The sequence below is a fragment of the Cygnus atratus genome, chromosome Z (genome assembly GCF_013377495.2).
Source record: "Cygnus atratus isolate AKBS03 ecotype Queensland, Australia chromosome Z, CAtr_DNAZoo_HiC_assembly, whole genome shotgun sequence".
Classification (NCBI taxonomy): domain Eukaryota; kingdom Metazoa; phylum Chordata; class Aves; order Anseriformes; family Anatidae; genus Cygnus; species Cygnus atratus.
The window spans coordinates 57,933,097-57,955,397 of NC_066396.1; the positions used below are offsets into that span (position 1 = coordinate 57,933,097).

Genomic DNA, 22,301 nt, shown 5'->3' on the forward strand with positions numbered 1-22,301 from the left:
TAAAAGTCCCCAAAAGACGCACACCTGTGGAGATCTCATAGTGATTGTGATGATGGGCTTGGTAGAGAAGACTCACCAAGTTAGATTGGCTAAAATGCCAATCTCTTTCCTCTGTCTTCACATTATTCCGTTTACAACTTGCTCTGTCTTAATGTAGCAGAGCAGAAAGAGTGATGGAGTGAGAGACAAAGACAAAACAATAAATCCTTAAAGTTAAAAATGCTTCCTAATGTTGACAGTTGCAAACCTTTACAAATTATTGTCATATATTTCTGCACATGCATTTGTTTATCAGCCCTCCAGCCTATTATTTTAAATTAATATTATAGTTTAAGCAATTATTGAAATAACCCTGAAGGAAATTTTGGAATATAATTGCAACACCAATCTTCAGAAAACTAGTTGGTGTTTGAACACCAAGAGAATTGAAAAAAATACCCAAACTGCAACTAACAAAATTTCTTACACAATTCCTAAACATAACAACCTCCAGTAGATAGATAGTCCTTGTCAGAATTTAATAATAATAATAATAATAATAATAATAATAATAATAATATGATTTCTTGCCACTTTTATATCATTTCTTTGCCTTCCAGAGATGATAGTGATAATTCTGTGCCTAGGATAGCTGGCTGCTGGACAGTGGCTATGTGGATTTTTCTTCAGAACTCTTAAAGACTTAACCAAATTACCTCAAACACTTTTAGGAGTTACTGATATTTATTAAGTTAAGCTGGCATAGACAATGCATTATGTTAACTCTTAATTTCCCTTCTGCATTTGTCTCAGAACTGTCTAAGCATAAGTCTGTAAATGAATACGCAGAGTTTTTTGATTTCTAGTTATTCATATGAGGTCTCCCAGAATTGCTTTATTTTCACCCTTACAGTTTTCCATACTAGTCTGCAAATACTTATAATTAACTGCTCCTTTGTTTCTCTTACGGTTCCCAAGTGTGTAATAAGAATCTCACAGTGCAAGGAAGAAAATATGGACTCTGTCTAGTTTCAGACACAAGGCAAAGAGAGTAAGAAGGTGTCAATGGAAGAATGCTGCAAAGTCTGAGCAATGAGATTGTTAACAGCTTAAACTACACACAGAGTGAAAGATTTAACTTTCTTGCTCTTGTCTTCAATAAGTTTTTGAAAATCTAGTTGTGATTTGGAAAGTATAGTATAAAAAGTACAAGTACTGAAGCACTACCTCAGGAGAGAGTTAGAGGCTTTGGCATTTCCAGTCTGACAATTTCAAAGCAGTAGTTAGAAGTATCAGTTTTTCTGTTTTAGACATGAGAAAGAAATCTCACAACCAGTTTTCACATGTGGTTATGAAAAATCTGTATTAGTGTCACAGAAAGAGGGAGGCTATTTCATCTCATGGGCAATAACGAAATGTAGAGAACACCTCAAAAAGTGCTTTTGTCCTTTAAGTGGTAGAAGTAGATTTCAAATAAGAAGAAAATGTAAGGCATTACGCTGCAACACAAACAAAACAAAACAAAACAAAACAACAAAACAGAAAAAACTTTGCAGCTAATTCTGGAGTATTTCACTAATTCTGAATATTATGATTGTGAACTTATGTCTCTGCATGATGGCTGTTGGGTTTTCAAAGTTTGGAGGAAATGGAGTCATGGAGTATGAACCCTCTTTTCTGTGTCAGCAGGGAGTTCTCTGCTGAGTATCCCAAAGCTGTGCTGTTCAGTTAAAAAGAAAGAAAACTGCAAGAAATCACCCCCAATGATAATTTCAGATTTCTTAATATAAAATAGATTTTGATATCTTTATCAAAAGGCTTGACTCAATTAGCGACTTTGGAAACAGTTAAAATTTAATCTTAACAGGTTTTTAAAAGGTCATTGCTAACTTCTTTTCTTTCTCAAGATTTATATCAGAATACCAGAAACTTAGTCCAATATGAGTGTAAATTTCTTATGGACGTGTAATGTATATGTATGCAAACATCATAAAACTGTAGGTTTATACGTCTCTCATGTTTTAACCATTCCCTCTGTCCCATCATACACAGTTAAGGCTAAGAAAGACAATAAACTGGAAGAAAAAATTAGGACCCACTATCCCCCCATCCCTTCATACCCTCAGCACCTCTTTGTTTCCACTGCCCCTTTTTCAAGGCTCAGTAAATGCTCTTTTCTGTAAATTTGCACACAGCACAATGCCAGCACAATGCTGATAAAACAACACAGAGTAAATAAGCTTTGTGTTAAGCATTACAAAACTCGTTATCTTTTAAAGAGTTAATTTTTTTCTACTGCTTCTGTATTAAGTGTTCTTCCATTTAGCACTTACTCATATGTAATGCAGTGACAATTCAAAAGGGTGGAAAATCAGGGTTCTTTCTGCAGATAACCTGCATTGGATCCATTCATAGCTGGTACTCCATCTGTTGTTATAGAAACCAGTTTCATTATTATGACTTCCTGGCTCTCTCTCTCTCTCTCATCGAGCTAGCTATTTGAACTACAGTCACCACCATGGCATCAAAAGGCTTGACAATGAAAAGAGGAAAAAAATGGTTGGGGGCGGGGCGGGGGGGGGGAGGGAGGAAACTGATCAAATCAATCAAATCAGCATTAGTCTGAATATAGTCGATGTTTTGTCTCTTTCAGTGCATCCTTTCCTGTGCATGTAGATTTCTTCATTGTGCCACTCATCTATTGATTTCAATGCTCTTTTTTGTTACTGCAGAAAAGCTGTGGCAGACAGATGGGGCTGACATTTAGTGTGGAAGGTGGTTAAGATTTTTGGTCATTTTAATCTGTTGTGGAAAGATCTCACTCCTGGTGACAGTGAAATCTATTAAATTGGGGAATTGTCTCCTGCAAAAAGAGGTAGAACCCTCATTGCTTAGGACTTGTGAAATTAGGTTGAACAAAACACAAGAAAATATGCTGTAAGGAACATGTTACCTTGGCAGAATGATAGACTAGATGAGATACGAGCGGTTGGCTATTTCTAGCTATTTTGGGTAATATAAACCCCACAGAGTTTCCTATATAACAAGATGGAGTTTTCTGTGGGGAAAGAAGGGAGGAAGGAAAAGAGCAATCTCTGTGAAAAAAAGTTCAGTTGAACTTAGAAAAGCATGCAATACTGAAAGTAGGAAGAACATATCTCCCCAATTTCCTTATCATCTCACTGGAACCTTTACATGCTCCTAGACAGCACACTATCAGTGACAGAAAAGAGGCTTGTGTTGTTAGACACTACATTGGACAAGTACAATAGAATTCTGCCAATTACTTATCAGTCCACAGCTTATCAAAAACGGACAGGTAAATGGCAGGGAGATTGACATATGCAAAATTTGAGAAGGAATTGGCCTTGGTACTTCATGTTGGCTAGTCCTATGCAGCACAACTGATCACTTTACAGTTCCTCAAAAATACAAACCAATGTCACAGGTGATTTCTGTGTCAATAGCTAATATATGCCAAGTCTATTCACACAGCAAGCATTAACTCTCACTCCAGGCAGGGTACTTGCGAAGTGATATTAACCAAATGTTGTGGTTTAACCCAGCTGGCAGCTAAACACCACACAGCCGTTTGCTCACCCTCCCCCCTCCCTCTCTGGGATGGGGCAGAGAAACGGGAAAGTGAAGCCTGTGAGTTGAGATAAAGACAGTTTATTAAGACAGGAAAATAATAATAACAACAATAATAATAATAATAGTATTAATAATAATAATGTGTATGAAATAAGTGATGCACAATGCAATTGCTCACCACCCGTTGACCGATGCCCAGCCTATCCCCAAGCAGCTGGCCCCCCCACCCCGGCTAGCCACCCCTATATATTGTTCAGCATGACGTCAGATGGTATGGAATACCCCTTTGGCCAGTTTGGGTCAGCTGTCCTGGGTCTGTCCCCTCCCAGCTCCTGCCGCATCCCTAGTCTGCTCGCTAGCAGGACAGAGCAAGAAGCTGAAAAGTCCTTGGCTTGGTGTAAGCACTGCTCTACAACAATTAAGACATCAGCATGTTATCAGCGCTCTTCTCATCCTAATCCAAAACATAGCACCCTACCAGCTACTAGGAGGAAAATTAACTCTGTCCTAACTGAAACCAGGACAGATATCCACCCCTTATTCCATACCATTTATGTCATGCTCAGGTTACACTCTTTCCAATACATTCTAATTAATCACCATTTTCATCTATGATATATAGCAATCATGGTAGTGATGACATACAGTATTAAATAATAATTAACATACTACAATTCAACTCATGGGCTATTCTCGCCCAGTATTAGGTCCCCTTGAGGTACACACCGGACCTCCCCATTCTTTTGCATTACCCACCAAGTACATCCAGGTCCCTGAGCAAAAGCAATCCCACGAATGGGTTTGCCTTTTCCTGAGGCAGGAGTAGCCCAGACTGTCTTACCCAGCATGTTTCTTACGTGCACTACAGGAACTTTATCCCCTTCGACAGTGCGTAACAGGTTTGATTGGGCAGGTCCAGCTTGGTTGGCAGATCCTCTAGTATTGACTAACCAGGTGGCCTTTGCCAAATGTGTATCCCAATTTTTGAATGTCCCAGCACCCATTGCTTTCAGTGTAGTCTTTAACAGTCCATTGTATCGTTCAACTTTCCCGGAGGCTGGTGCATGATAGGGGATGTGATACACCCACTCAATACCATGTTCTGTGGCCCAAGTGTCTATAAGGTTGTTTCGGAAATGAGTCCCATTGTCTGACTCAATTCTTTCTGGGGTGCCATGTTGCCATAGGACTTGCTTTTCAAGGCCCAGGATAGTGTTCCGGGCGGTGGCATGGGGCACAGGATATGTTTCCAGCCGTCTGGTGGTTGCTTCCACCATTGTAAGTACGTGGCGCTTGCCGTTGCGGGTTTGAGGGAGTGTGATGTAATCAATCTGCCAGGCCTCTCCATATTTGTATTTCAGCCATCGTCCTCCATACCAAAGAGGCTTTGACCGTTCGGCTTGTTTAATTGCAGCACATGTTTCACAATCATGAATAACCTGTGCTATAGTGTCCATGGTCAGGTCCACCCCTCGATCACGAGCCCATCTGTATGTTGCATCTCTACCTTGATGGCCTGAGGTGTCATGGGCCCATCGGGCTATAAATAATTCACCTTTATGTTGCCAGTCCAGCTCCACCTGAGCCACTTCAATCTTAGCAGCCTGATCCACCTGATGGTTGTTCTGATGTTCTTCAGTAGCCCGATTCTTGGGCACATGAGCATCTACATGGCGTACCCTTACAACCAGGTTCTCTACGCGGGCAGCAATAGCTTGCCACAATGCAGCAGCCCAGATGGGTTTGCCCCTGCGTTCCCAGTTGTTCTGCTTCCATTGCTGTAACCACTCCCACAGGGCATTTGCTACCATCCATGAATCAGTATAGAGATAGAGAACTGGCCACTTTTCTCGTTCAGCAATATCTAAGGCCAGCTCAATGGCTTTCACTTCTGCAAACTGACTCGATTCACCTTCTCCCTCAGCAGCTTCTGCAACTTGTCGTGTAGGACTCCATACAGCCGCTTTCCATCTCCAATGCCTTCTCACAATACGACAGGACCCATCAGTGAACAGGGCATATTTCTTCTCATTTTCTGGTAGCTTGTTGTACAGTGGGGCTTCTTCAGCACGGACCACCTCCTCCTCTGATGATATCCCAAAGTATTTGCCTTCTGGCCAGTCCATAATCACTTCCAAGATTCCTGGGCGACTGGGGTTTCCTATTCGAGCCTGCTGAGCAATCAGTGCAACCCACTTGCTCCATGTAGCATCAGTTGCATGATGTGTAGAGGGGACCCTTCCTTTGAACATCCAACCCAGTACCGGCAGTCGGGGTGCCAGGAGGAGCTGCGCTTCAGTACCGACCACTTCCAAAGCAGATCGAATTCCTTCATATGCTGCCAATATCTCCTTTTCAGTTGGAGTACAGCGGGCCTCAGATCCTCTGTATCCCCGACTCCAAAACCCCAGGGGTCGACCTCGAGTTTCCCCAGGTTCTTTCTGCCAGAGGCTCCAGGTGGGACCATTCTCCCCGGCTGTGGTGTAGAGCACATTCTTTACCTCTGGTCCTGTTCGGACTGGCCCAAGGGCTACTGCATGAACTATTTCCTGTTTAATTTGTTCAAAGGCTTGTCGTTGCTCAGGGCCCCATTCAAAAGCATTCTTCTTACAAGGTTACTTGGTAGAGTGGGTTTACAATCAGACTGTAATTTGGAATATGCATTCTCCAAAACCCCACGACACCTAGGAAAGTTTGTGTCTCCTTTTTGCTAGTTAGTGGAGACATAGCTGTTATTTTGTTGATCACATCCATTGGGATTTGACGACGTCCATCTTGCCATTTTATTCCTAAAAACTGGATCTCTCGTGCAGGTCCTTTAACTTTATTTTGTTTTATGGCAAAACCGGCCTTCAGAAGGATTTGGACTATTTTCTTCCCCTTCTCGAAAACTTCCTCTGCATTGTCACCCCACACAAGGATGTCATCGATGTCCTGCAGGTGTTCAGGAGCCTCCCCCTGCTCCAGCGCAGACTGGATCAGTCCATGGCAAATGGTAGGGCTATGTTTCCACCCCTGGGGCAGCCGATTCCAAGTATATTGGACTCCCCTCCAAGTGAAAGCAAACTGTGGCCTGCACTCTGCTGCTAGAGGGATGGAGAAAAATGCATTAGCAATATCAATTGTGGCATACCACTTGGCTGCCTTTGATTCCAGTTCATACTGGAGTTCTAGCCTGTCCGGCACTGCAGCACTCAGTGGTGGCGTGACTTCGTTCAGGCCACGATAGTCCGCTGTTAGTCTCCACTCACCATTAGACTCTCGCACTGGCCATATGGGACTATTAAAAGGTGAATGAGTCTTGCTGATCACTCCTTGGCTCTCCAGGTGACAAATTAGCTCATGGATGGGAATCAGGGAGTCTCAGGTTGGTGCAATATTGCCGCCGGTGCACAGTTGTGGTAGCGATTGGCACTTGCTGTTCTTCAACCCTCAGCAACCCCACAACAGAAGGGTCCTCTGAGAGACCGGGCAAGGTAGACAACTGTTTAATGTCCTCTGTCTCTAAGGCAGCTATGCCAAAAGCCCAGCGGAACCCTTTTGGGTCCTTGAAATATCCTCTTCTAAGATAGTCTATGCCAAGGATGCACGGAGCATCCGGGCCAGTCACAATATGGTGCTTTTGCCACTCATTTCCAGTTAGACTCACTTCAGCCTCCAATACAGTTAACTGCTGGGATCCCCCTGTCACGCCATAAATACAGATGGGCTCTGGCCCTTTACAGCTGGATGGCATTAGAGTACATTGTGCACCGGTGTCTACTAGAGCCTTATACTTCTGTGCGTCAGACGTGCCAGGCCATCGAATCCACACAGTCCAATAAACTCGATTGTCCCTTTCCTCCCCCTGGCTGGAGGCAGGGCCCCTCTAGTCCTGGTCAGAATCTTCGTTTCTGTGTTTAAAGGACTGCCTGCTGGAAGTTGGAGCAGCAAACTTTTCAGAGAACCCCTTTCTCCCGATTGTTTTCTTTTGCAACTCACGTACCCGTGCCTCTAGGGTCTCAGTAGATTTTCCATCCCATTTTCTCATGTCCTCTCCATGGTCACGTAGGTAAAACCACAGGGTGGCGCGGGGTGTGTACCCACCATATTGTCTTCTTTGCACGGATGAACGTTTACCCCTAATAGCCGAGACACTGGTTTGTACAGGTGGGGAAGAAAATACACTCTCTTTAAGTTGGTGGACCTCTTCAAAAAGTTTCTCCAAAGTATTCTCTTTTAGTTGGTGGCCACTGGTTCATTCAGGTGGGGGGGAAGATAAATTCTCTTTTAGTTGGTGGAACTCTTCAGAGAGTTTCTCCACAGCCGAGACTCAGGCCTGTAGGGAAGAGGAGAGATTTCCTTCGTACTGCCGGAGTTGTTTAGCCACTTCATCCACTGTGGGTTCCTCATCCTCTTTCCAGGCCATTATTGCCAATGAGCTGGCATATGATGATGGTGCACTCCGTACAAACTTCCGCCACATGGGTCGAGTACACTGGACTTCATCTGGATCTGTGGACGTTTGTGCGTCGTCTAGGTCCTTATAAATTACTTCCCGTACGGCTAATTCCCTCAGGTACTGAATTCCCTTCTCCATGGTGGTCCACTTGACTGGTAGACATACAAGTTCTTCCTTGAAGGGATACCTTTCCTTCACAGCTAACAGGAGACGCTTCCAGAGGCTGTGAGATCGTGCTCCATCTCCAATTGCTTTGTCAATGCCTGCATCTCTAGCAAGGGATCCCAGCCGCCTGGCTTCCCTGCCCTCTAATTCCACACCATTGGCTCTGGTGTCCCAGCACCAGAGCAGCCAGGTGACAAGCTGCTCACCTATACAGCGACCAAAATCTTTTCGCACATCTCGTAGCTCACGCTGGTATAGGGTTCGAGTAGTTACTGTTGATTTTTCGACATCCTCATCCTCATCTTCATCCTCCTGCACATTTGATGGCCCAGCCCTGTCTTCTCCATACCTAGACCTAGCAGAAGACTGTCTGCGTTCTAAACAACCTGAGTCTCTATATCATTTTATCACCTTGTCTACAGGGGCAACTTGCACTGCTACAGTTCGCTTCTCTGACCCAGCCACAGGGTCTGCCACAGGGGTTGGAATACTCTCTGCAGGGACAACTTGCACTGCTACAGTTCATTTCTCTGACCCAGCCACAGGAGTGGGAGCGGCTGCAGGAGCTGGAGCAGCTGCAGGGGCTGGAGTGGCTGCGGGATCTGGAACTGGAACGGCTGCAGGAGCTGGAACTGGAACGGCTGCAGGGCCTGTCACTAGGTTAATAGTAGCATCAATTGCAGCTCGATAGGCACAAGCCAGACCCCAGCACGCTGCAGTGATTTGTGTCACTTTGGAACTGCCAGAGTCATGACACCTTTTTTTCAAGCATTCTACCAGTTTTTTAGGATTTTGCAGTTGTTCAGGGGTGAATGTCCAAAACACTGGAGGTGCCCACTGCCCTAGAAACCTGCCCACATCCTCCCACACTCCCTGCCACTCGCAAATATCCCGCCTCAAGACAGATCTCTGGATGAGATTCCTAAGTAGTTGTTTAACCTTAAACAAAACCTGAAGTGCGTTCAGGAGACATAACAACAAGAACATGCTGGTCTGAGTATCCCAAGGATATTCAACATCTTGGAGAGCTACCGTAACTAGCTCGGGGGATAAGAGGGTGGTGAAGGAGGAAGGGAGAGTGAACAGGTAGGAAAAAATATCTTCCCCTGTCCCCTCCACAGATTGACTCCCTGATGAAAAAAGGCAAGAGGTGTAATTGCTAATAGTTTCTGAGATATGGTTTCCGAAGTATAGAGTCGACGACAGTGCTGAGTACAAATACCAGGTTAGAGTCATGACCAGAAATCTCATCATTTCATAAGCCATCGTTACACCACACAGTACCATAACAATCCTAAACCAGGGCCCGGAAAGGATAAACAGCACGACAGGGAGCACATACAGAAAGTAACGTGCTATAAAACTCAATTTGGGAAACAGGCACAGCAGACTTGAGATTAAGGCAATCAACATTGTGACTAGCAACTATTAAGCAGGTCGAATACTTATACCAATTTTAGTTTAACACACTCTGGTCAAATCTGTCGATATCTCAACCCTTCGAGCCCCACGTTGGGCGCCAAATGGACTGTTGTGGTTTAGCCCGGCTGGCAGCCAAACACCACACAGCCGTTCGCTCACCCTCCCCCCTCCCTCTCCGGGATGGGGGAGAGAAACGGGAAAGTGAAGCCTGTGAGTTGAGATAAAGACAGTTTATTAAGACAGGAAAATAATAATAACAACAATAATAATAATAATAGTATTAATAATAATAATGTGTATGAAATAAGTGATGCACAATGCAATTGCTCACCACCCGTTGACCGATGCCCAGCCTATCCCCGAGCAGCCGGCCCCCCCACCCCGGCTAGCCACCCCTATATATTGTTCAGCGTGACGTCAGATGGTATGGAATACCCCTTTGGCCAGTTTGGGTCAGCTGTCCTGGGTCTGTCCCCTCCCAGCTCCTGCTGCATCCCTAGTCTGCTCGCTAGCAGGACAGAGCGAGAAGCTGAAAAGTCCTTGGCTTGGTGTAAGCACTGCTCTACAACAATTAAGACATCAGCATGTTATCAGCGCTCTTCTCATCCTAATCCAAAACACAGCACCCTACCAGCTACTAGGAGGAAAATTAACTCTGTCCTAGCTGAAACCAGGACAGTGGTTTATGAGATTCATCATGTATCAGACTGGCAGTGTAACTGAAATAAGAAAGTGAACTCCCTCTCTACATGCACAATTACTCATCTCTAGTATTTTCATGACATGCTATATTGTACTTCCTTATGTTGCCTATATACGATCTAAGTAGTAAAGGATAATGATCCATTTCTAGAGTGATTATTGTGTATCAATGTATTTATTGATCACTTCTGCTTAATGCATGCCATAGTAACTCAGTTTTAATGGTGCTGTTCTCTGCGTTTCCTTTTGCCCCAGAACAATGTGCCACAGATGACTAAAACCTATTATACTTTAAAAGCAGACTGACCCTTTCCTACTGCTGAGCGTGAAATATGTCCAGATATTTTAACTACTTTTGCAGTGGTATAGAACATAAACACTATTTCTGCCCCTACAGAGGATATAAAGAGTCTGTTTTAATGGCTTTATTTTCAGTCATCCTTAGATACCTACAAAAAACATACTTATTGTTATGCTACACCAGGTTTTCTATTTAAAACTATTTTGATGTGAATGCATTGATTTCATAGAGCCACGGTTAAAATGAAGCAGCAGTGTATGGACATAAAACCAAGTGTACAGTGCTGCAGTCTGTGTTGTTGGCCAGAGACTGTTGGGGGGATGAGCTTTGGCAAACCAATAGTCCTGTGGAATAGATCAGTCCTTGCTAAGAATTAGTATGAACTTTCCACATGCATCAGTGCTCTGACTGGGGCTGTTTGGGAATTTTCTGATGAAGCTGAATTGTCATTGAAAATAAAGCGGAACAGTATCCAAGCAGTTGATTTTTATTTATTTATTTATTTATTTTAACTTGAAAATTACACAGAACTTTTTCTGAAATACTGATAAACATTTTATTTCTTCTCCTTAGATTTTAGTCTATGCATGGAACAATGACTTGCAGAGAAGTGGAACTTTTTCCTTTCAGTTGCAATCAATGAAATGAATTGTTATTTGTTGGCAAATTCAAATATTTTTTCAGATTAGTAGTTGGAAAAATCTGAAAGTATTTTTTCCTAATTTGAAGACTGGGGAAAAAAATTTCGTGTTTTTTTAAATAATCACATGGTATAACAATTAGTTTCTGCACATGTATTGATAGAAGGCATATTTCATACTTGTCTCTTTCAAGAGAAGGGTAGCTAACCCTCTGACTTCTGCTTCATATATGCTTTGACTGAGAATGAACAGTGTCTTAATCGAAGACATTATTTATCAGCCTCAGTTTGTTGATCCTAGACAAATACTAGTATCTAGCAGACTTTTTCTTTTTCTTTTTCTTTCTTTCTTTCTTTCTTTCTTTCTTTCTTTCTTTCTTTCTTTCTTTCTTTCTTTCCCTTCCTTCCCTCCTTCCTTCCTTCCTTCCTTCCTTCCTTCCTTCCTTCCTTTTTCTTTCTCTTTCTTCCTTTTTCTTTCTCTTTCTTTCTTTTTCTTTCTTTCTTTCTTTCTTTCTTTCTTTCTTTCTTTCTTTCTTTCTTTCTTCTTTCTTTCTTTCTTTCTTTCTTTCTTTCTTTCTTTCTTTCTTTCTTTCTTTCTCTTTTTCTTTCTTTCTTTCTTTCTTTCTTTCTTTCTTTCTTTCTTTTCTTTCTTTCTTTCTTTTCTTTCTTTCTTTCTTTTTCTTTCTTTCTTTCTTACTTTCTTTCTTCCTTTCTTTCTTTTCCTTTCTTCCTTTCTTCCTTCCTTCCTTCCTTCCTTCCTTCCCTCCTTCCTTCCTTCCTTCCTTTCTTCCTTTTTCTTTCTTTCTTTCTTTCTTTCTTTCTTTCTTTCTTTCTTTCTTTCTTTCTTTCCTTTTTCTTTCTTTCTTTCTTTCTTTCTTTCTTTCTTTCTTTCTTTCTCTCTCTCTCTTTCTCTCTCTTTCTCTCTCTTTCTCTCTTTCTCTCTTTCTCTCTCTCTCTTTCTCTCTTTCACTCTTTCTCCTTCTCTCTTTCTCTCTCTCTCTCTTTCTCTGTCTCTCTTTCTCTCTCTCTCTTTCTCTCTCTTTCTCTGTCTCTCTTTCTCTCTCTCTTTCTGTCTCTCTTTCTGTTTCTCTTTCTCTCTCTTTCTCTCTCACTCTTTTTCTCTCTCTCTCTCTCTCTCTTTCTCTCTCTTTCTGTTTCTCTTTCTCTCTCTTTCTCTCTCTCTTTCTCTCTCTCTTTTTCTCTCTTTCTTTCTCTCTCTCTCTCTTTCTCTCTCTCTCTCTCTCTTTCTCTCTCTTTCTCTGTTTCTCTGTCTTTTTCTCTTTCCTTTCTCTCTCTTTCTTTCTCATCCCCTTTCTTCTCTCTCTCTCCCCTTCCCCTCCCCTCTTTTTTTTTTTTTTAATTTAAATTTTCTTTTTATCAGGAAGTACCAAGTCAGGAATCACTTTGATAGCAGCTTCTTGATGAATCCTTATGCTGAAAATTGTAAATTCTTTTACGTTACCTTTTTGAAGGCATATTGCTGTCACATAAACAGACAATAAATCTCTCTTTTGTATATATTTTGGAAATAATTCCCTCTTTTGAGTTATGCAGTGTAACAAGAAATTAACCACTGTAAAAAAAAAAAAAAAAACAGAGATCAATACAATATTCTGCATCCCTTTTAATAAGAAATTATAGGGAAAATAATCAGAAATTAATAGATTAACTTTTTTCCTAAATATTTTTTAACAGAGCAGGAGTGGTTCATCTCTTTCAAAACTCTGGAAAATTCAACTTTTCCACTTCTGCTTGTGCTTAATTTGAAGAGAGAGATAAAATTTATAACCATAAATAAAATAAATACATTTCAAATAAGGCAATGTTTCAGACTCTTAAGAAAGTCCCCAAACTGGTGTTTTATTTCTTTTCACTTGACTGATTAAATGATAAGAAACCCCAGAAATGTAAAAGAGAATTCTGGATTGGTAAAATCAATATGCAAAGGAGATTACACAGACTTGGTCTTTTTCACATATAATACCACACACTGTAATGTTGTAGATTTTCATTTACAATTCTAAGTGGTCTCAGAGAAAAAATTAAGCATGTGGAAATTGAAAGCGTGGACTTATTTTTGGCAGCAATCAGAACTAGGAGCTTTGAAGTGGGGAACATATAGAGGATGGGTGGTTAAATTTTGGAATAGATATCCTCATATGTAAGAAAGTTATTGCTGCTTTTAAAAGGAGTTATAATCTTTGCCCTTCTGAGATCTCAGAATCATGGTAATTACAGGCTCTTGGTTTCAATTGTGAAGGCACAGAATACACTGAAGAAATAAAGCCTTTCTAAAATATTTGTGCTGATTTTTTTTTCTGCCTTGTGTGAAGCAGTAACAAAATGGTGGTCTGTAAAAGCTTATTGCTTTTTTGGGGGGGGTACAACTCAAATAACTCGTTTACAGTTTTCCTTTCCGTGAGTAATGTGGCCATACTTAATCAACGTTGAGAAAATTTTCATATCATGCTATCTAAGTGAAAGACCTCATTTTGTCATGCTGATAAAAGTATTGCAAAGTGAAAAATATAACTGGTATGCTGCTCATCACTAGCTTCTGCTACACTTTTCACAGCCTTTGCTTAATTGTATTATGTCAATGGATCTAAGTTGCTTATCCAAGCAGTAGACTATGCTTCCAAGCTAGACTTCCTCTGGCAGTAGAAACTGTTACCTGGATGATATATTAAGAATTCCTTTTACTGCAAAAGACAATTCAAACTGCTGCTAGCTCAGCAGGCAGCTAAGCAGAAGTCTAGAGCTTCACATGCTTCCCGGTGGTAGACTTAGAGACACATGGACAGATGGTGTGTCTCCTACCATTCTGGTGAGAAGAGCAGATTATTGATTGCCTCAGTTCTTTTTGTCTTGTGTGTTTGCACTCAAGCTCTTGTTTCATTTACAGTTCCTATATGTAGGGGTTTCCTTACTTTCATAAACTGTCTCCATGTATAGTCTCATTTAATTTTGAATCGGTGCTGCCCCTTCCTTGTATCATGCTTACATTCCTCTTCATTCTTACTTTTTCTTTAATTGTCCGTGGACAACCTAGTTCTTTCAGCTTGATCCCTTTTCTCATTCAATACACTGTCTAATCTACACAATCCTCTTCCTCCCCATTTATCCACCTCTCAAGACATGGAACCAAAAGGGATAGCTGACCTCCTAGTCCATCCAGTCCATCCTCTTTACTGATCTATGTTCTCAGGATGTTGTATTCAATACCAAATTTTGTATGGCACAGGCTGCATTTTTTTTTTTTTGTCTGAAACATTCTCTTTTTAGATTCCTTATGAGTAATAATAATACAATAAATTGATTTTTCCTTAAACAATATGAGTGAGGGAACTTAAATAGGATAAGAGTATTACCTCATATTCTAGCTTAATCACCTGTGCTTAACTGTTAAGAACTGATGTACGTAAACATAATGAGAAAGCTTTCTCTCCCAGCCATGCTGTGATTGTGGAAAAGGTTATGCTTTTGTACATTCTCCTGTGTTTTTTAATTAAAGCATTTAATTGTTGGCAGGTGTGTAAGAGTATTGTTAAATGCCTGGCTTAACTGTTTATTCTTTCCTCTTTGTTATAAATTTGAAAATGCATTAGTGTGAAAATGAGACTCGAGATCTGTTCTGTAAAAACCTGCATAGATAATCCTTTTTCTCCTTTGGAGGACAAAAGAAAATGTTATTTTAAATGTCTAGTTTTACTTGCACAACTGTCTTGCTAAGATGCAACAAAAAAATGCTTCAGACCCAGAAATCTGAAATCTTACACATCCTGGATTAAATTTCCTTCCCTATTGGTAAAATCTGTAGTTTCCTTAAAAAATAGTAAATAAATAAATAAATACACGTATATATATATATATATATATATACACATACATATATACATATATATATATATGGTCTATTTTCCATGATTCTGCAAATACACTAACACCAATTACTAAGATATCCTCATAAAATAATAATGATAAGCAGTAGAGTGCTGTTTAACATCAAAGATTAATCATCCTAGTAGCCAAGTTAAACAGAACATAGTTTGTGTTACATTATTTTAGCAAATATCTTTCATTTGAGAATTTATAAAACTCAGGATGAAGGCCTATTTAACCCTAATTAAGGTTTGTTTTACTTGGCTATCTCAAGGCCTAACCTGTTACAACAGGTTTCTACAGGCTCACAGAAAAATGCAAATGGAAAAAAACCCATGTGGTCCTCTGGGTTTACATTCTGCCAGTGCAGGATTGCACCCTCTAATACATTCTCAGTTGTCTTGGCTGACAAAAAGAACTCAGCTGGCTGAGTTGTGTTGTGTTTGGTGCAAATGATGCAAAACTCTTATGTGTTTCAGAAATCAGTGTTTTCTCTCCCTTTTAACACTTTTAAATTAATGTTTTGTCCTTTTATTTGAATTATTTGTACTCCCTACAGTCATCATTGATATAGTATTCACTTCTTCCTAGTACTTGCATGCTCTTTTTAGACAGCAGGCATTTTCTGTACCCAGACTTCTTGCAGTTTTTGTCTTAATGTGACCACCTACCTTCTTATGCATCCTACCTTCTTTTCCTCATACTGCATTTCATAGTTTATCTGAGGAATGAAGCCTGAGATCCAGGATCTCTGGATTCTGGTCTCTGAAAAGCTACTACTTTTTACAGAATGGACCAAATCACACTGAGGCCTATTCTTTCCCCACTATGTGATGAAAAATTAAGGAAGAAAAAGTAAACAGGAAATAATAAAGACTCAGAAGCTTAACTTGTGTGTATGCTCATGGGATAATGATGTGAAACCTGTGTAAAATCACTCCACCTCCTCCTTCCCCCCCCTTTTCTTCTAATTACCTTAGTAATTTAGAGTAATAAGGCAGATATCAACTAAATATCATTTGTGTATTGTGTTCAATTCTGAACTTTTAGCCATTCTGTCATACAAAATATCTTTATGCTAGCAATGACATTAATTTTCTTTCAGCAGAATTCCTTCTTCTGGCAGTAGTATAGGATGGCAAGCACAGAAGGGGTCACTTGATAGAATTTTAAAACACTAGAAGAAATTTTCGTGGGCACTAACTTATCTAAGGTTTCATTGTTGACATATCTTTCCGACATACTGAGCTAGATTCTCATAATGAGAGATATGGGGTCCATTTGATTTGAAGCAGAAAATGGGTAACAATAGTACATACAATACACAATTACAACATCTGTTGGTGAAAACTTATTTTGCAACTATTGCTGTCTCATCAGACCTCTTGGAAAACTAGACAAAGAGTACCACCTAACTGGCAAGTAAAAAATCCCTTCCTCTCCTCTGTTTTGGTATCTATCAATAGAGTTTTTCTCCTCTATTTTGGTATTCCATTGTGCCAATGTCTCATCTTCTTCATGCTGAAAGCAAGGACAGACATTTTAAAACACAGGCCTTGGTGTCATTCCAGAGGCAGCATGAACAGCACCTAAGCAGACTCCTCTACTGGGATGCTGAATGATAAATGGGAAGTTCTGGGACAGAAGCCCCCAAACTATTCAAGTTGCATTTGCCCTCCATCTGCAAATTGCTGGTTCCTTTTCTTATCTGGATTGTTGCCACCATGATTCTTGGAGACCAGCACTTCTTGTGGAGGATGTTTTGCTCTTCGATTCTTGGAGACCAGCACTTCTTGTGGAGGATGTTTTGCTCTTTTCTTGAGACTCTGTTTTCCCCTAGCAGCAGTGATTGCTGAATGGCTTGAGGGCCTCATTTTGTTAATTGTCTAACCTTCAGCTTAATCTGGGACAAGGGTTTTCTTCATCCTCTACCCACACCACTCAGCCTTTGCCGGCAACAAAGTTTAGAAACTGTGGGAAGAGTGAAGGTGCTGGAACATAGTGTCTCACAATGACTCCTCCTGCAACTGCATAAGGCATTTTTGCATAGACTCTGCAAGTTCACTGTGCTCTGTGTGGCAGTCTCCAAGGAAGTAACCTAATGGGTCTGCCACATGGTTTTCTGCATCAGTTTAAGAGGACATTGGGATTTGGGGCAGCTGAGTCTCTTGTTTGGTAATATTCATAAATGAGAGCGAATGGGAAATGTTTGATATTACAGCTTATTTTATCAAAAATAAAAAATAAAAGTTAAGCACTGACATTACCAGGCAAACACTTTTAAATGCATTTTTCAACTAGAAAAGAGACATGCATAATACAAGCAGAATGTATCAAATGAATTTTTAAAAATCCTTGTGAATAATGGTCGAATTCTGTGCAAATAACTGTCTTAAAAAAAAAAGTGAAGACAATAGAAGTATTTGCAAGCTTTCAATTTTCTTTTCTTTATTACACTTCATATTTTTGACACAGTATACAAGATTATATTAACTGATGATATAGTGTTGTGATGATATAGGAAGAGATTACCGTATTCTGAGTGAAGATCTGTTGTCAGTTTTACTAGTGGTGATAATACCCCATTTGAAACTCTAAGGGCAGGGGAGGACATATTGTCAAAAAAAGTTACAAATGCAGGGGATGTGGCATGTACCCCTTTAAAGGTCCTTCACAAAGTGATTTCCTTGAAAATAGAATGCCCATGAAATGAAGACTGGTAAGAAGATTACAACCTGTGCACAGAAAATTGAATAGCAAACTGGAGTTTTTAAAGCCTTCTGTTTAGGAATCTCAAACTGCATTACATTCACAAGAAAAAACAACAACAACAACAACAACAAAACTCACCTCCTGTTTCTATCCTTTATACTTGTGTTTCAGTAGTCCTGTCACTTCACGGATATTGCTGCACTGAAGACACTGTACTGTGGAGTTCATCAACAGGCCACCAAAAAAAAAACCAAACAAAAACCAACCAACCAACCAAACGAAAAAAAAAACAAAACAGAAGTTGATAATTTTGTGAAAGCAAACTATTTATATGGTCTGTATTTTGAAGATTTTCCTTTCCTTTCTTATCGAAAACCTGTCCATGTCCTTTTCTTTACTTTTTCATTACTTGTAGCATACTGCAAGCAGTTCCATTTTAGGTTTGTCATCTCTTTTGAATTTTTCATTTGAGGCCAGGTTTCCAATGGCAAATTGTGCCTCACTAATCTAGTAGCTTTCTACAATGGAGTGACTGAATCAGTGGACAAGGAATTGATGTAATCTACCTGGACTTTGGTAAGGCCTTTGATACGGTCCCTCATTTAATCATAGAATCATAGAATGATGAAGGTTTGAAAAGACCTCTAAGATCATCTGGCCCAACCATCCCCCTACCACCAATATTACTCACTAAACCATGTCCCTGAGCACCATGTCCAACCTTTCCATAAACACTCCCAGGGACAGTCACTCCTCCACCTCCCTGGGCAACCCGTTCCAATACCTAACCACTCTTTCTGAGAAGACATTTCTCCCAGTTTCCAACCTGAACATCCCCTGGTGCAACTTGAGGCCATTCCCTCTTGTCCTGTTGCTAGCTGTCTGCAAGAAGAAGCTGACTCTCTGTTCCCTACAACTTCCTTTCAGGCAGTTATAGAGAGCTCTCCTGAGCTTCCTCTTCTCCAGACTAAACAACCCCAGTTCCCTCAGCTGCATCTTGTAGGACTTGTGTTTCAGGACCTTCACCAGCTTCGTAGCCCTTCTCTGGACACCCTTCAGGGCCTTGATGTCTTTCTTGTAGTGAGGATCCCAAAACTGAACGCAGTACTCAAGGTGTGGCCACCAGAGCTGAGTACAAGGGGACGATCACCTCCCTGGTCCTGCTGGCTACACTGTTTATGATACAAGTCAGGATGCTGTTGGCCTTATTGGCCACCTGGGCACAATGCTGGCTCATGTTCAGGTGAGCATCAGAAATGTTCCTCAGAACATTCTTGCCTGTAAATTGAAGATATGTATTTGATTGATGCATAAGGAATTGGATGGTTGGGGGCATCCAAAGAGTTACAGTTAATGGCTAAATGTCCAAATGGAAACCAGTATCAAGTGGTTTGCCACAGGGGTCCATATTCAGACTGATACTATTTGATATGATAATTAATTAAATATATAGTGAGATTGAGTTGCAGCCCTACAGTGCCTACAGTAAGTCAGCTGATGACACTGAGGTGAGTGGTGCAATTGACCGTTTAGAGGGAGGGAATGCCATCCAGACCTTGGTGGGTATGAGAAGTAGGTTCATGTGAACCTGATGAAGATCAACAAAACCAAGTGCAAGGTCCTGTACTGCGGTCAGGGCAATCCCCAATATCTGTACATACTGGGAGATGAATGCACTGAAAGCCCCTCTTAAGAAAAGGACATGAACCTATTAGAATGGGTCCAGAGGAGGGACACAAGGATGATCAGAGGGCTGGAACACCTCTCCTATGAAGACACGCTGAGAGAGTTGGGGCGGTGAACCTGCAAAAGAAAAGGGCATGGTGACCTTATTGTGGCCTTTCAACCTATAAAAGGGGCTTATAAGAAAGATGGACAAAGAAGTTTTTTACCGAGTTGTGTATTGGCAGGACACAGTGAAATGTTTTTAAACTGAAAGAGGGTAGATTTACAATGGATATAAGGAAGAAATTTTTCATGATGGGGATGTTTAGATGGTTGCCAGGTGGTTAGAGCAGGTTGCCCAGAAAAGTTGTGGATGTCCCATCACTGGAACTGTTCAAAGTCCGTTTGGGTGGGACTTTGAGCACCCTGACCTAGTGAAAGGTGCCCTTGCCCATGGCAGTGGGATTAGAATAGATAATCCCTTCCCATCAAAACCGTTCTAGAATTCTATTCCATTTTTTAATAAACTGCAGTTAAATTCAAAAGTGTTAAAAAATGTCTTTTTAACCTGCACTTAACTGGTATCTAACAAGCAGCAAATAACTACGTGGGGAGGGTACTTTCCTTCCAGTCCTCAGTGTTTAAATTTTAGACACCAATTTATTCCACTGCAGTATGGTTAAGTACAGGCAAAACAGATGCCAATCTGTGCATCCATACTGATTTCACATAAAGGGCAGAGTCCTGGTATTTGACTAAGTAGATGACCAACTTTTCTAGGTGAGGATCTAAATAAAGAAAATTGGCCTAAACTGCATAAGATGCATGCTACATGCTACAAAACCAATTAATCCTATCCTCGTTACTAAAGTTTTGCTTCATTCTCGTTTAACACTGTTCAGTGTAGTGTATTCTACTTATAAATTAAAATAGGCTTCTGGGAAAATATGATACTTACAGCAACCAAGGATAAGGCCCCTTTCTGTAAATTCTATATAAATGCTTGAGTTGATAAATATTGGTTCAATGGTGTTGTGGTTTAGCCCGGCTGGCAGCCAAACACCACACAGCCGTTCGCTCACCCTCCCCCCTCCCTCTCCGGGATGGGGGAGAGAAACGGGAAAGTGAAGTCTGTGAGTTGAGATAAAGACAGTTTATTAAGACAGGAAAAATAATAACAATAATAACAATAATAATAACAATAATAATAGTATTAATAGTAATAATGTGTACGAAATAAGTGATGCACAATGCAATTGCTCACCACGCGTTGACCGATGCCCAGCCTATCCCCAAGCAGCCGGCCCCCCCCACCCCGGCTAGCCACCCCTATATATTGTTCAGCATGACGTCAGATGGTATGGAATACCCCTTTGGCCAGTTTGGGTCAGCTGTCCTGGGTCTGTCCCCTCCCAGCTCCTGCTGCATCCCTAGCCTGCTCGCTAGCAGGACAGAGCGAGAAGCTGAAAAGTCCTTGGCTTGGTGTAAGCACTGCTCTACAACAATTAAAACATCAGCATGTTATCAGCGCTCTTCTCATTCTAATCCAAAACATAGCACCCTACCAGCTACTAGGAGGAAAATTAACTCTGTCCTACCTGAAACCAGGACAAATGGTAATCTATTTTAACTATTACAAAGATGATGTTGCAATCAATTATTATGGGAACACAGATTTATTCAAAACAAAGAATGGGATTAATTCTATTTTGGAAACAGTTCAAATGCAGCATGTCGCTAAATGAAATACATTTACAAAAACAATTGCATGTAATTCATGGTCGGATTATCTGAGAATCTGCTAATAGCATTAAAAAAAAGACACCCAGTAAAATCTTTTTTCACTCAGGACGTGCCAAGTATGCATATGTCTGTCAGCTTTTGATTTTGAGTATGCACGCTACTCTAAGAGACTAGGCCTTTATGTCATGTTTAGTATAAATTAACAGCAGACAGCACAACTACTTAAAATCTTTAGTAGAAGTTAATCAGATATAATCTTCTCTCTGTTTTACTTGAATCTACCATCCATGTGCATCTAATCTGAGACAAGAGCACTAAGACCAACTTTTTAACATGCATATGTAGGTATGCTTTTAACCCTCTTTAAGACTTTCACCTTTTTCTCTCATTTGTGATAACAACCTATTTGCTCTGAATACCTATCATGTACTTGGGAAGCAGTAATTTGAATTTGTTGTCTTTTTCTATTTATAATCTTGAATGTGCTTACAACTAGTATTTAAGGCAATACTTCCCCCCCCCCACCCCTTTGTGACATCCTGCTTTTCATTATTTTGTGTTCTAGTTTACATCAGAAAATCCAGAGAAAATCATATTCGATTGGTGGTATTGGTGCAAAACATGTTTAAAATTGTGCGTAAGCTAAGGGATATTGCAGTGTGTCCTCGACCAAATGGATAGGGTTTTGAGATTTCAAGTGATTAAGAACTTATTGATTATAGTTTAAGTAAGTATCATGTTCATGTAGAGGGTGGCATGAGTATCCTTGATTATAGCAATTATTATGGAAGCACACACTACCTGCACAACAAGCACTGTAATTATCAGGCATAAGGTGTTAAATACCTTAAGTAAAACTCCTTATAGGTTATGGTCAGCTGTTGTATGATTAGAAGGAAAACAGAGCTGAATACTTAAGACAAATAGATAACTATGTATTTAATAAAAGCTTTTGCTTATTGTGGGCCCTGCATTTACTGTAAGATGAGAAAGGGTGTTGAATGTTTAAAAACAGTGCCCACTAGAGGGTACACGTAGCACAGGAATAGCAAAGT

The 22,301-nt window shown here is 40.5% G+C and overlaps 1 long non-coding RNA gene across 2 annotated transcripts in view; it reads right to left on the reverse strand.

Moving 5' to 3' along the window:
• LOC126913646 (uncharacterized) overlaps positions 1–20,511 on the reverse strand; it is an 88,699-nt gene extending 68,188 nt beyond the window's left edge. Inside the window, exons 1-3 of one of the 2 annotated variants that reach the window (XR_007709297.1) lie at positions 20,462–20,511; positions 19,547–19,641; positions 17,985–18,053 (exon numbers count right to left, since the gene is read on the reverse strand). This is a non-coding gene — a long non-coding RNA (uncharacterized LOC126913646). Of the gene's footprint in view, positions 1–17,984; positions 18,054–19,546; positions 19,642–20,461 lie in introns of those variants that run through there. The other variant, XR_007709296.1, reaches the window with a different exon arrangement.
• Between the last annotated feature and the right edge of the window lie 1,790 nt (positions 20,512–22,301).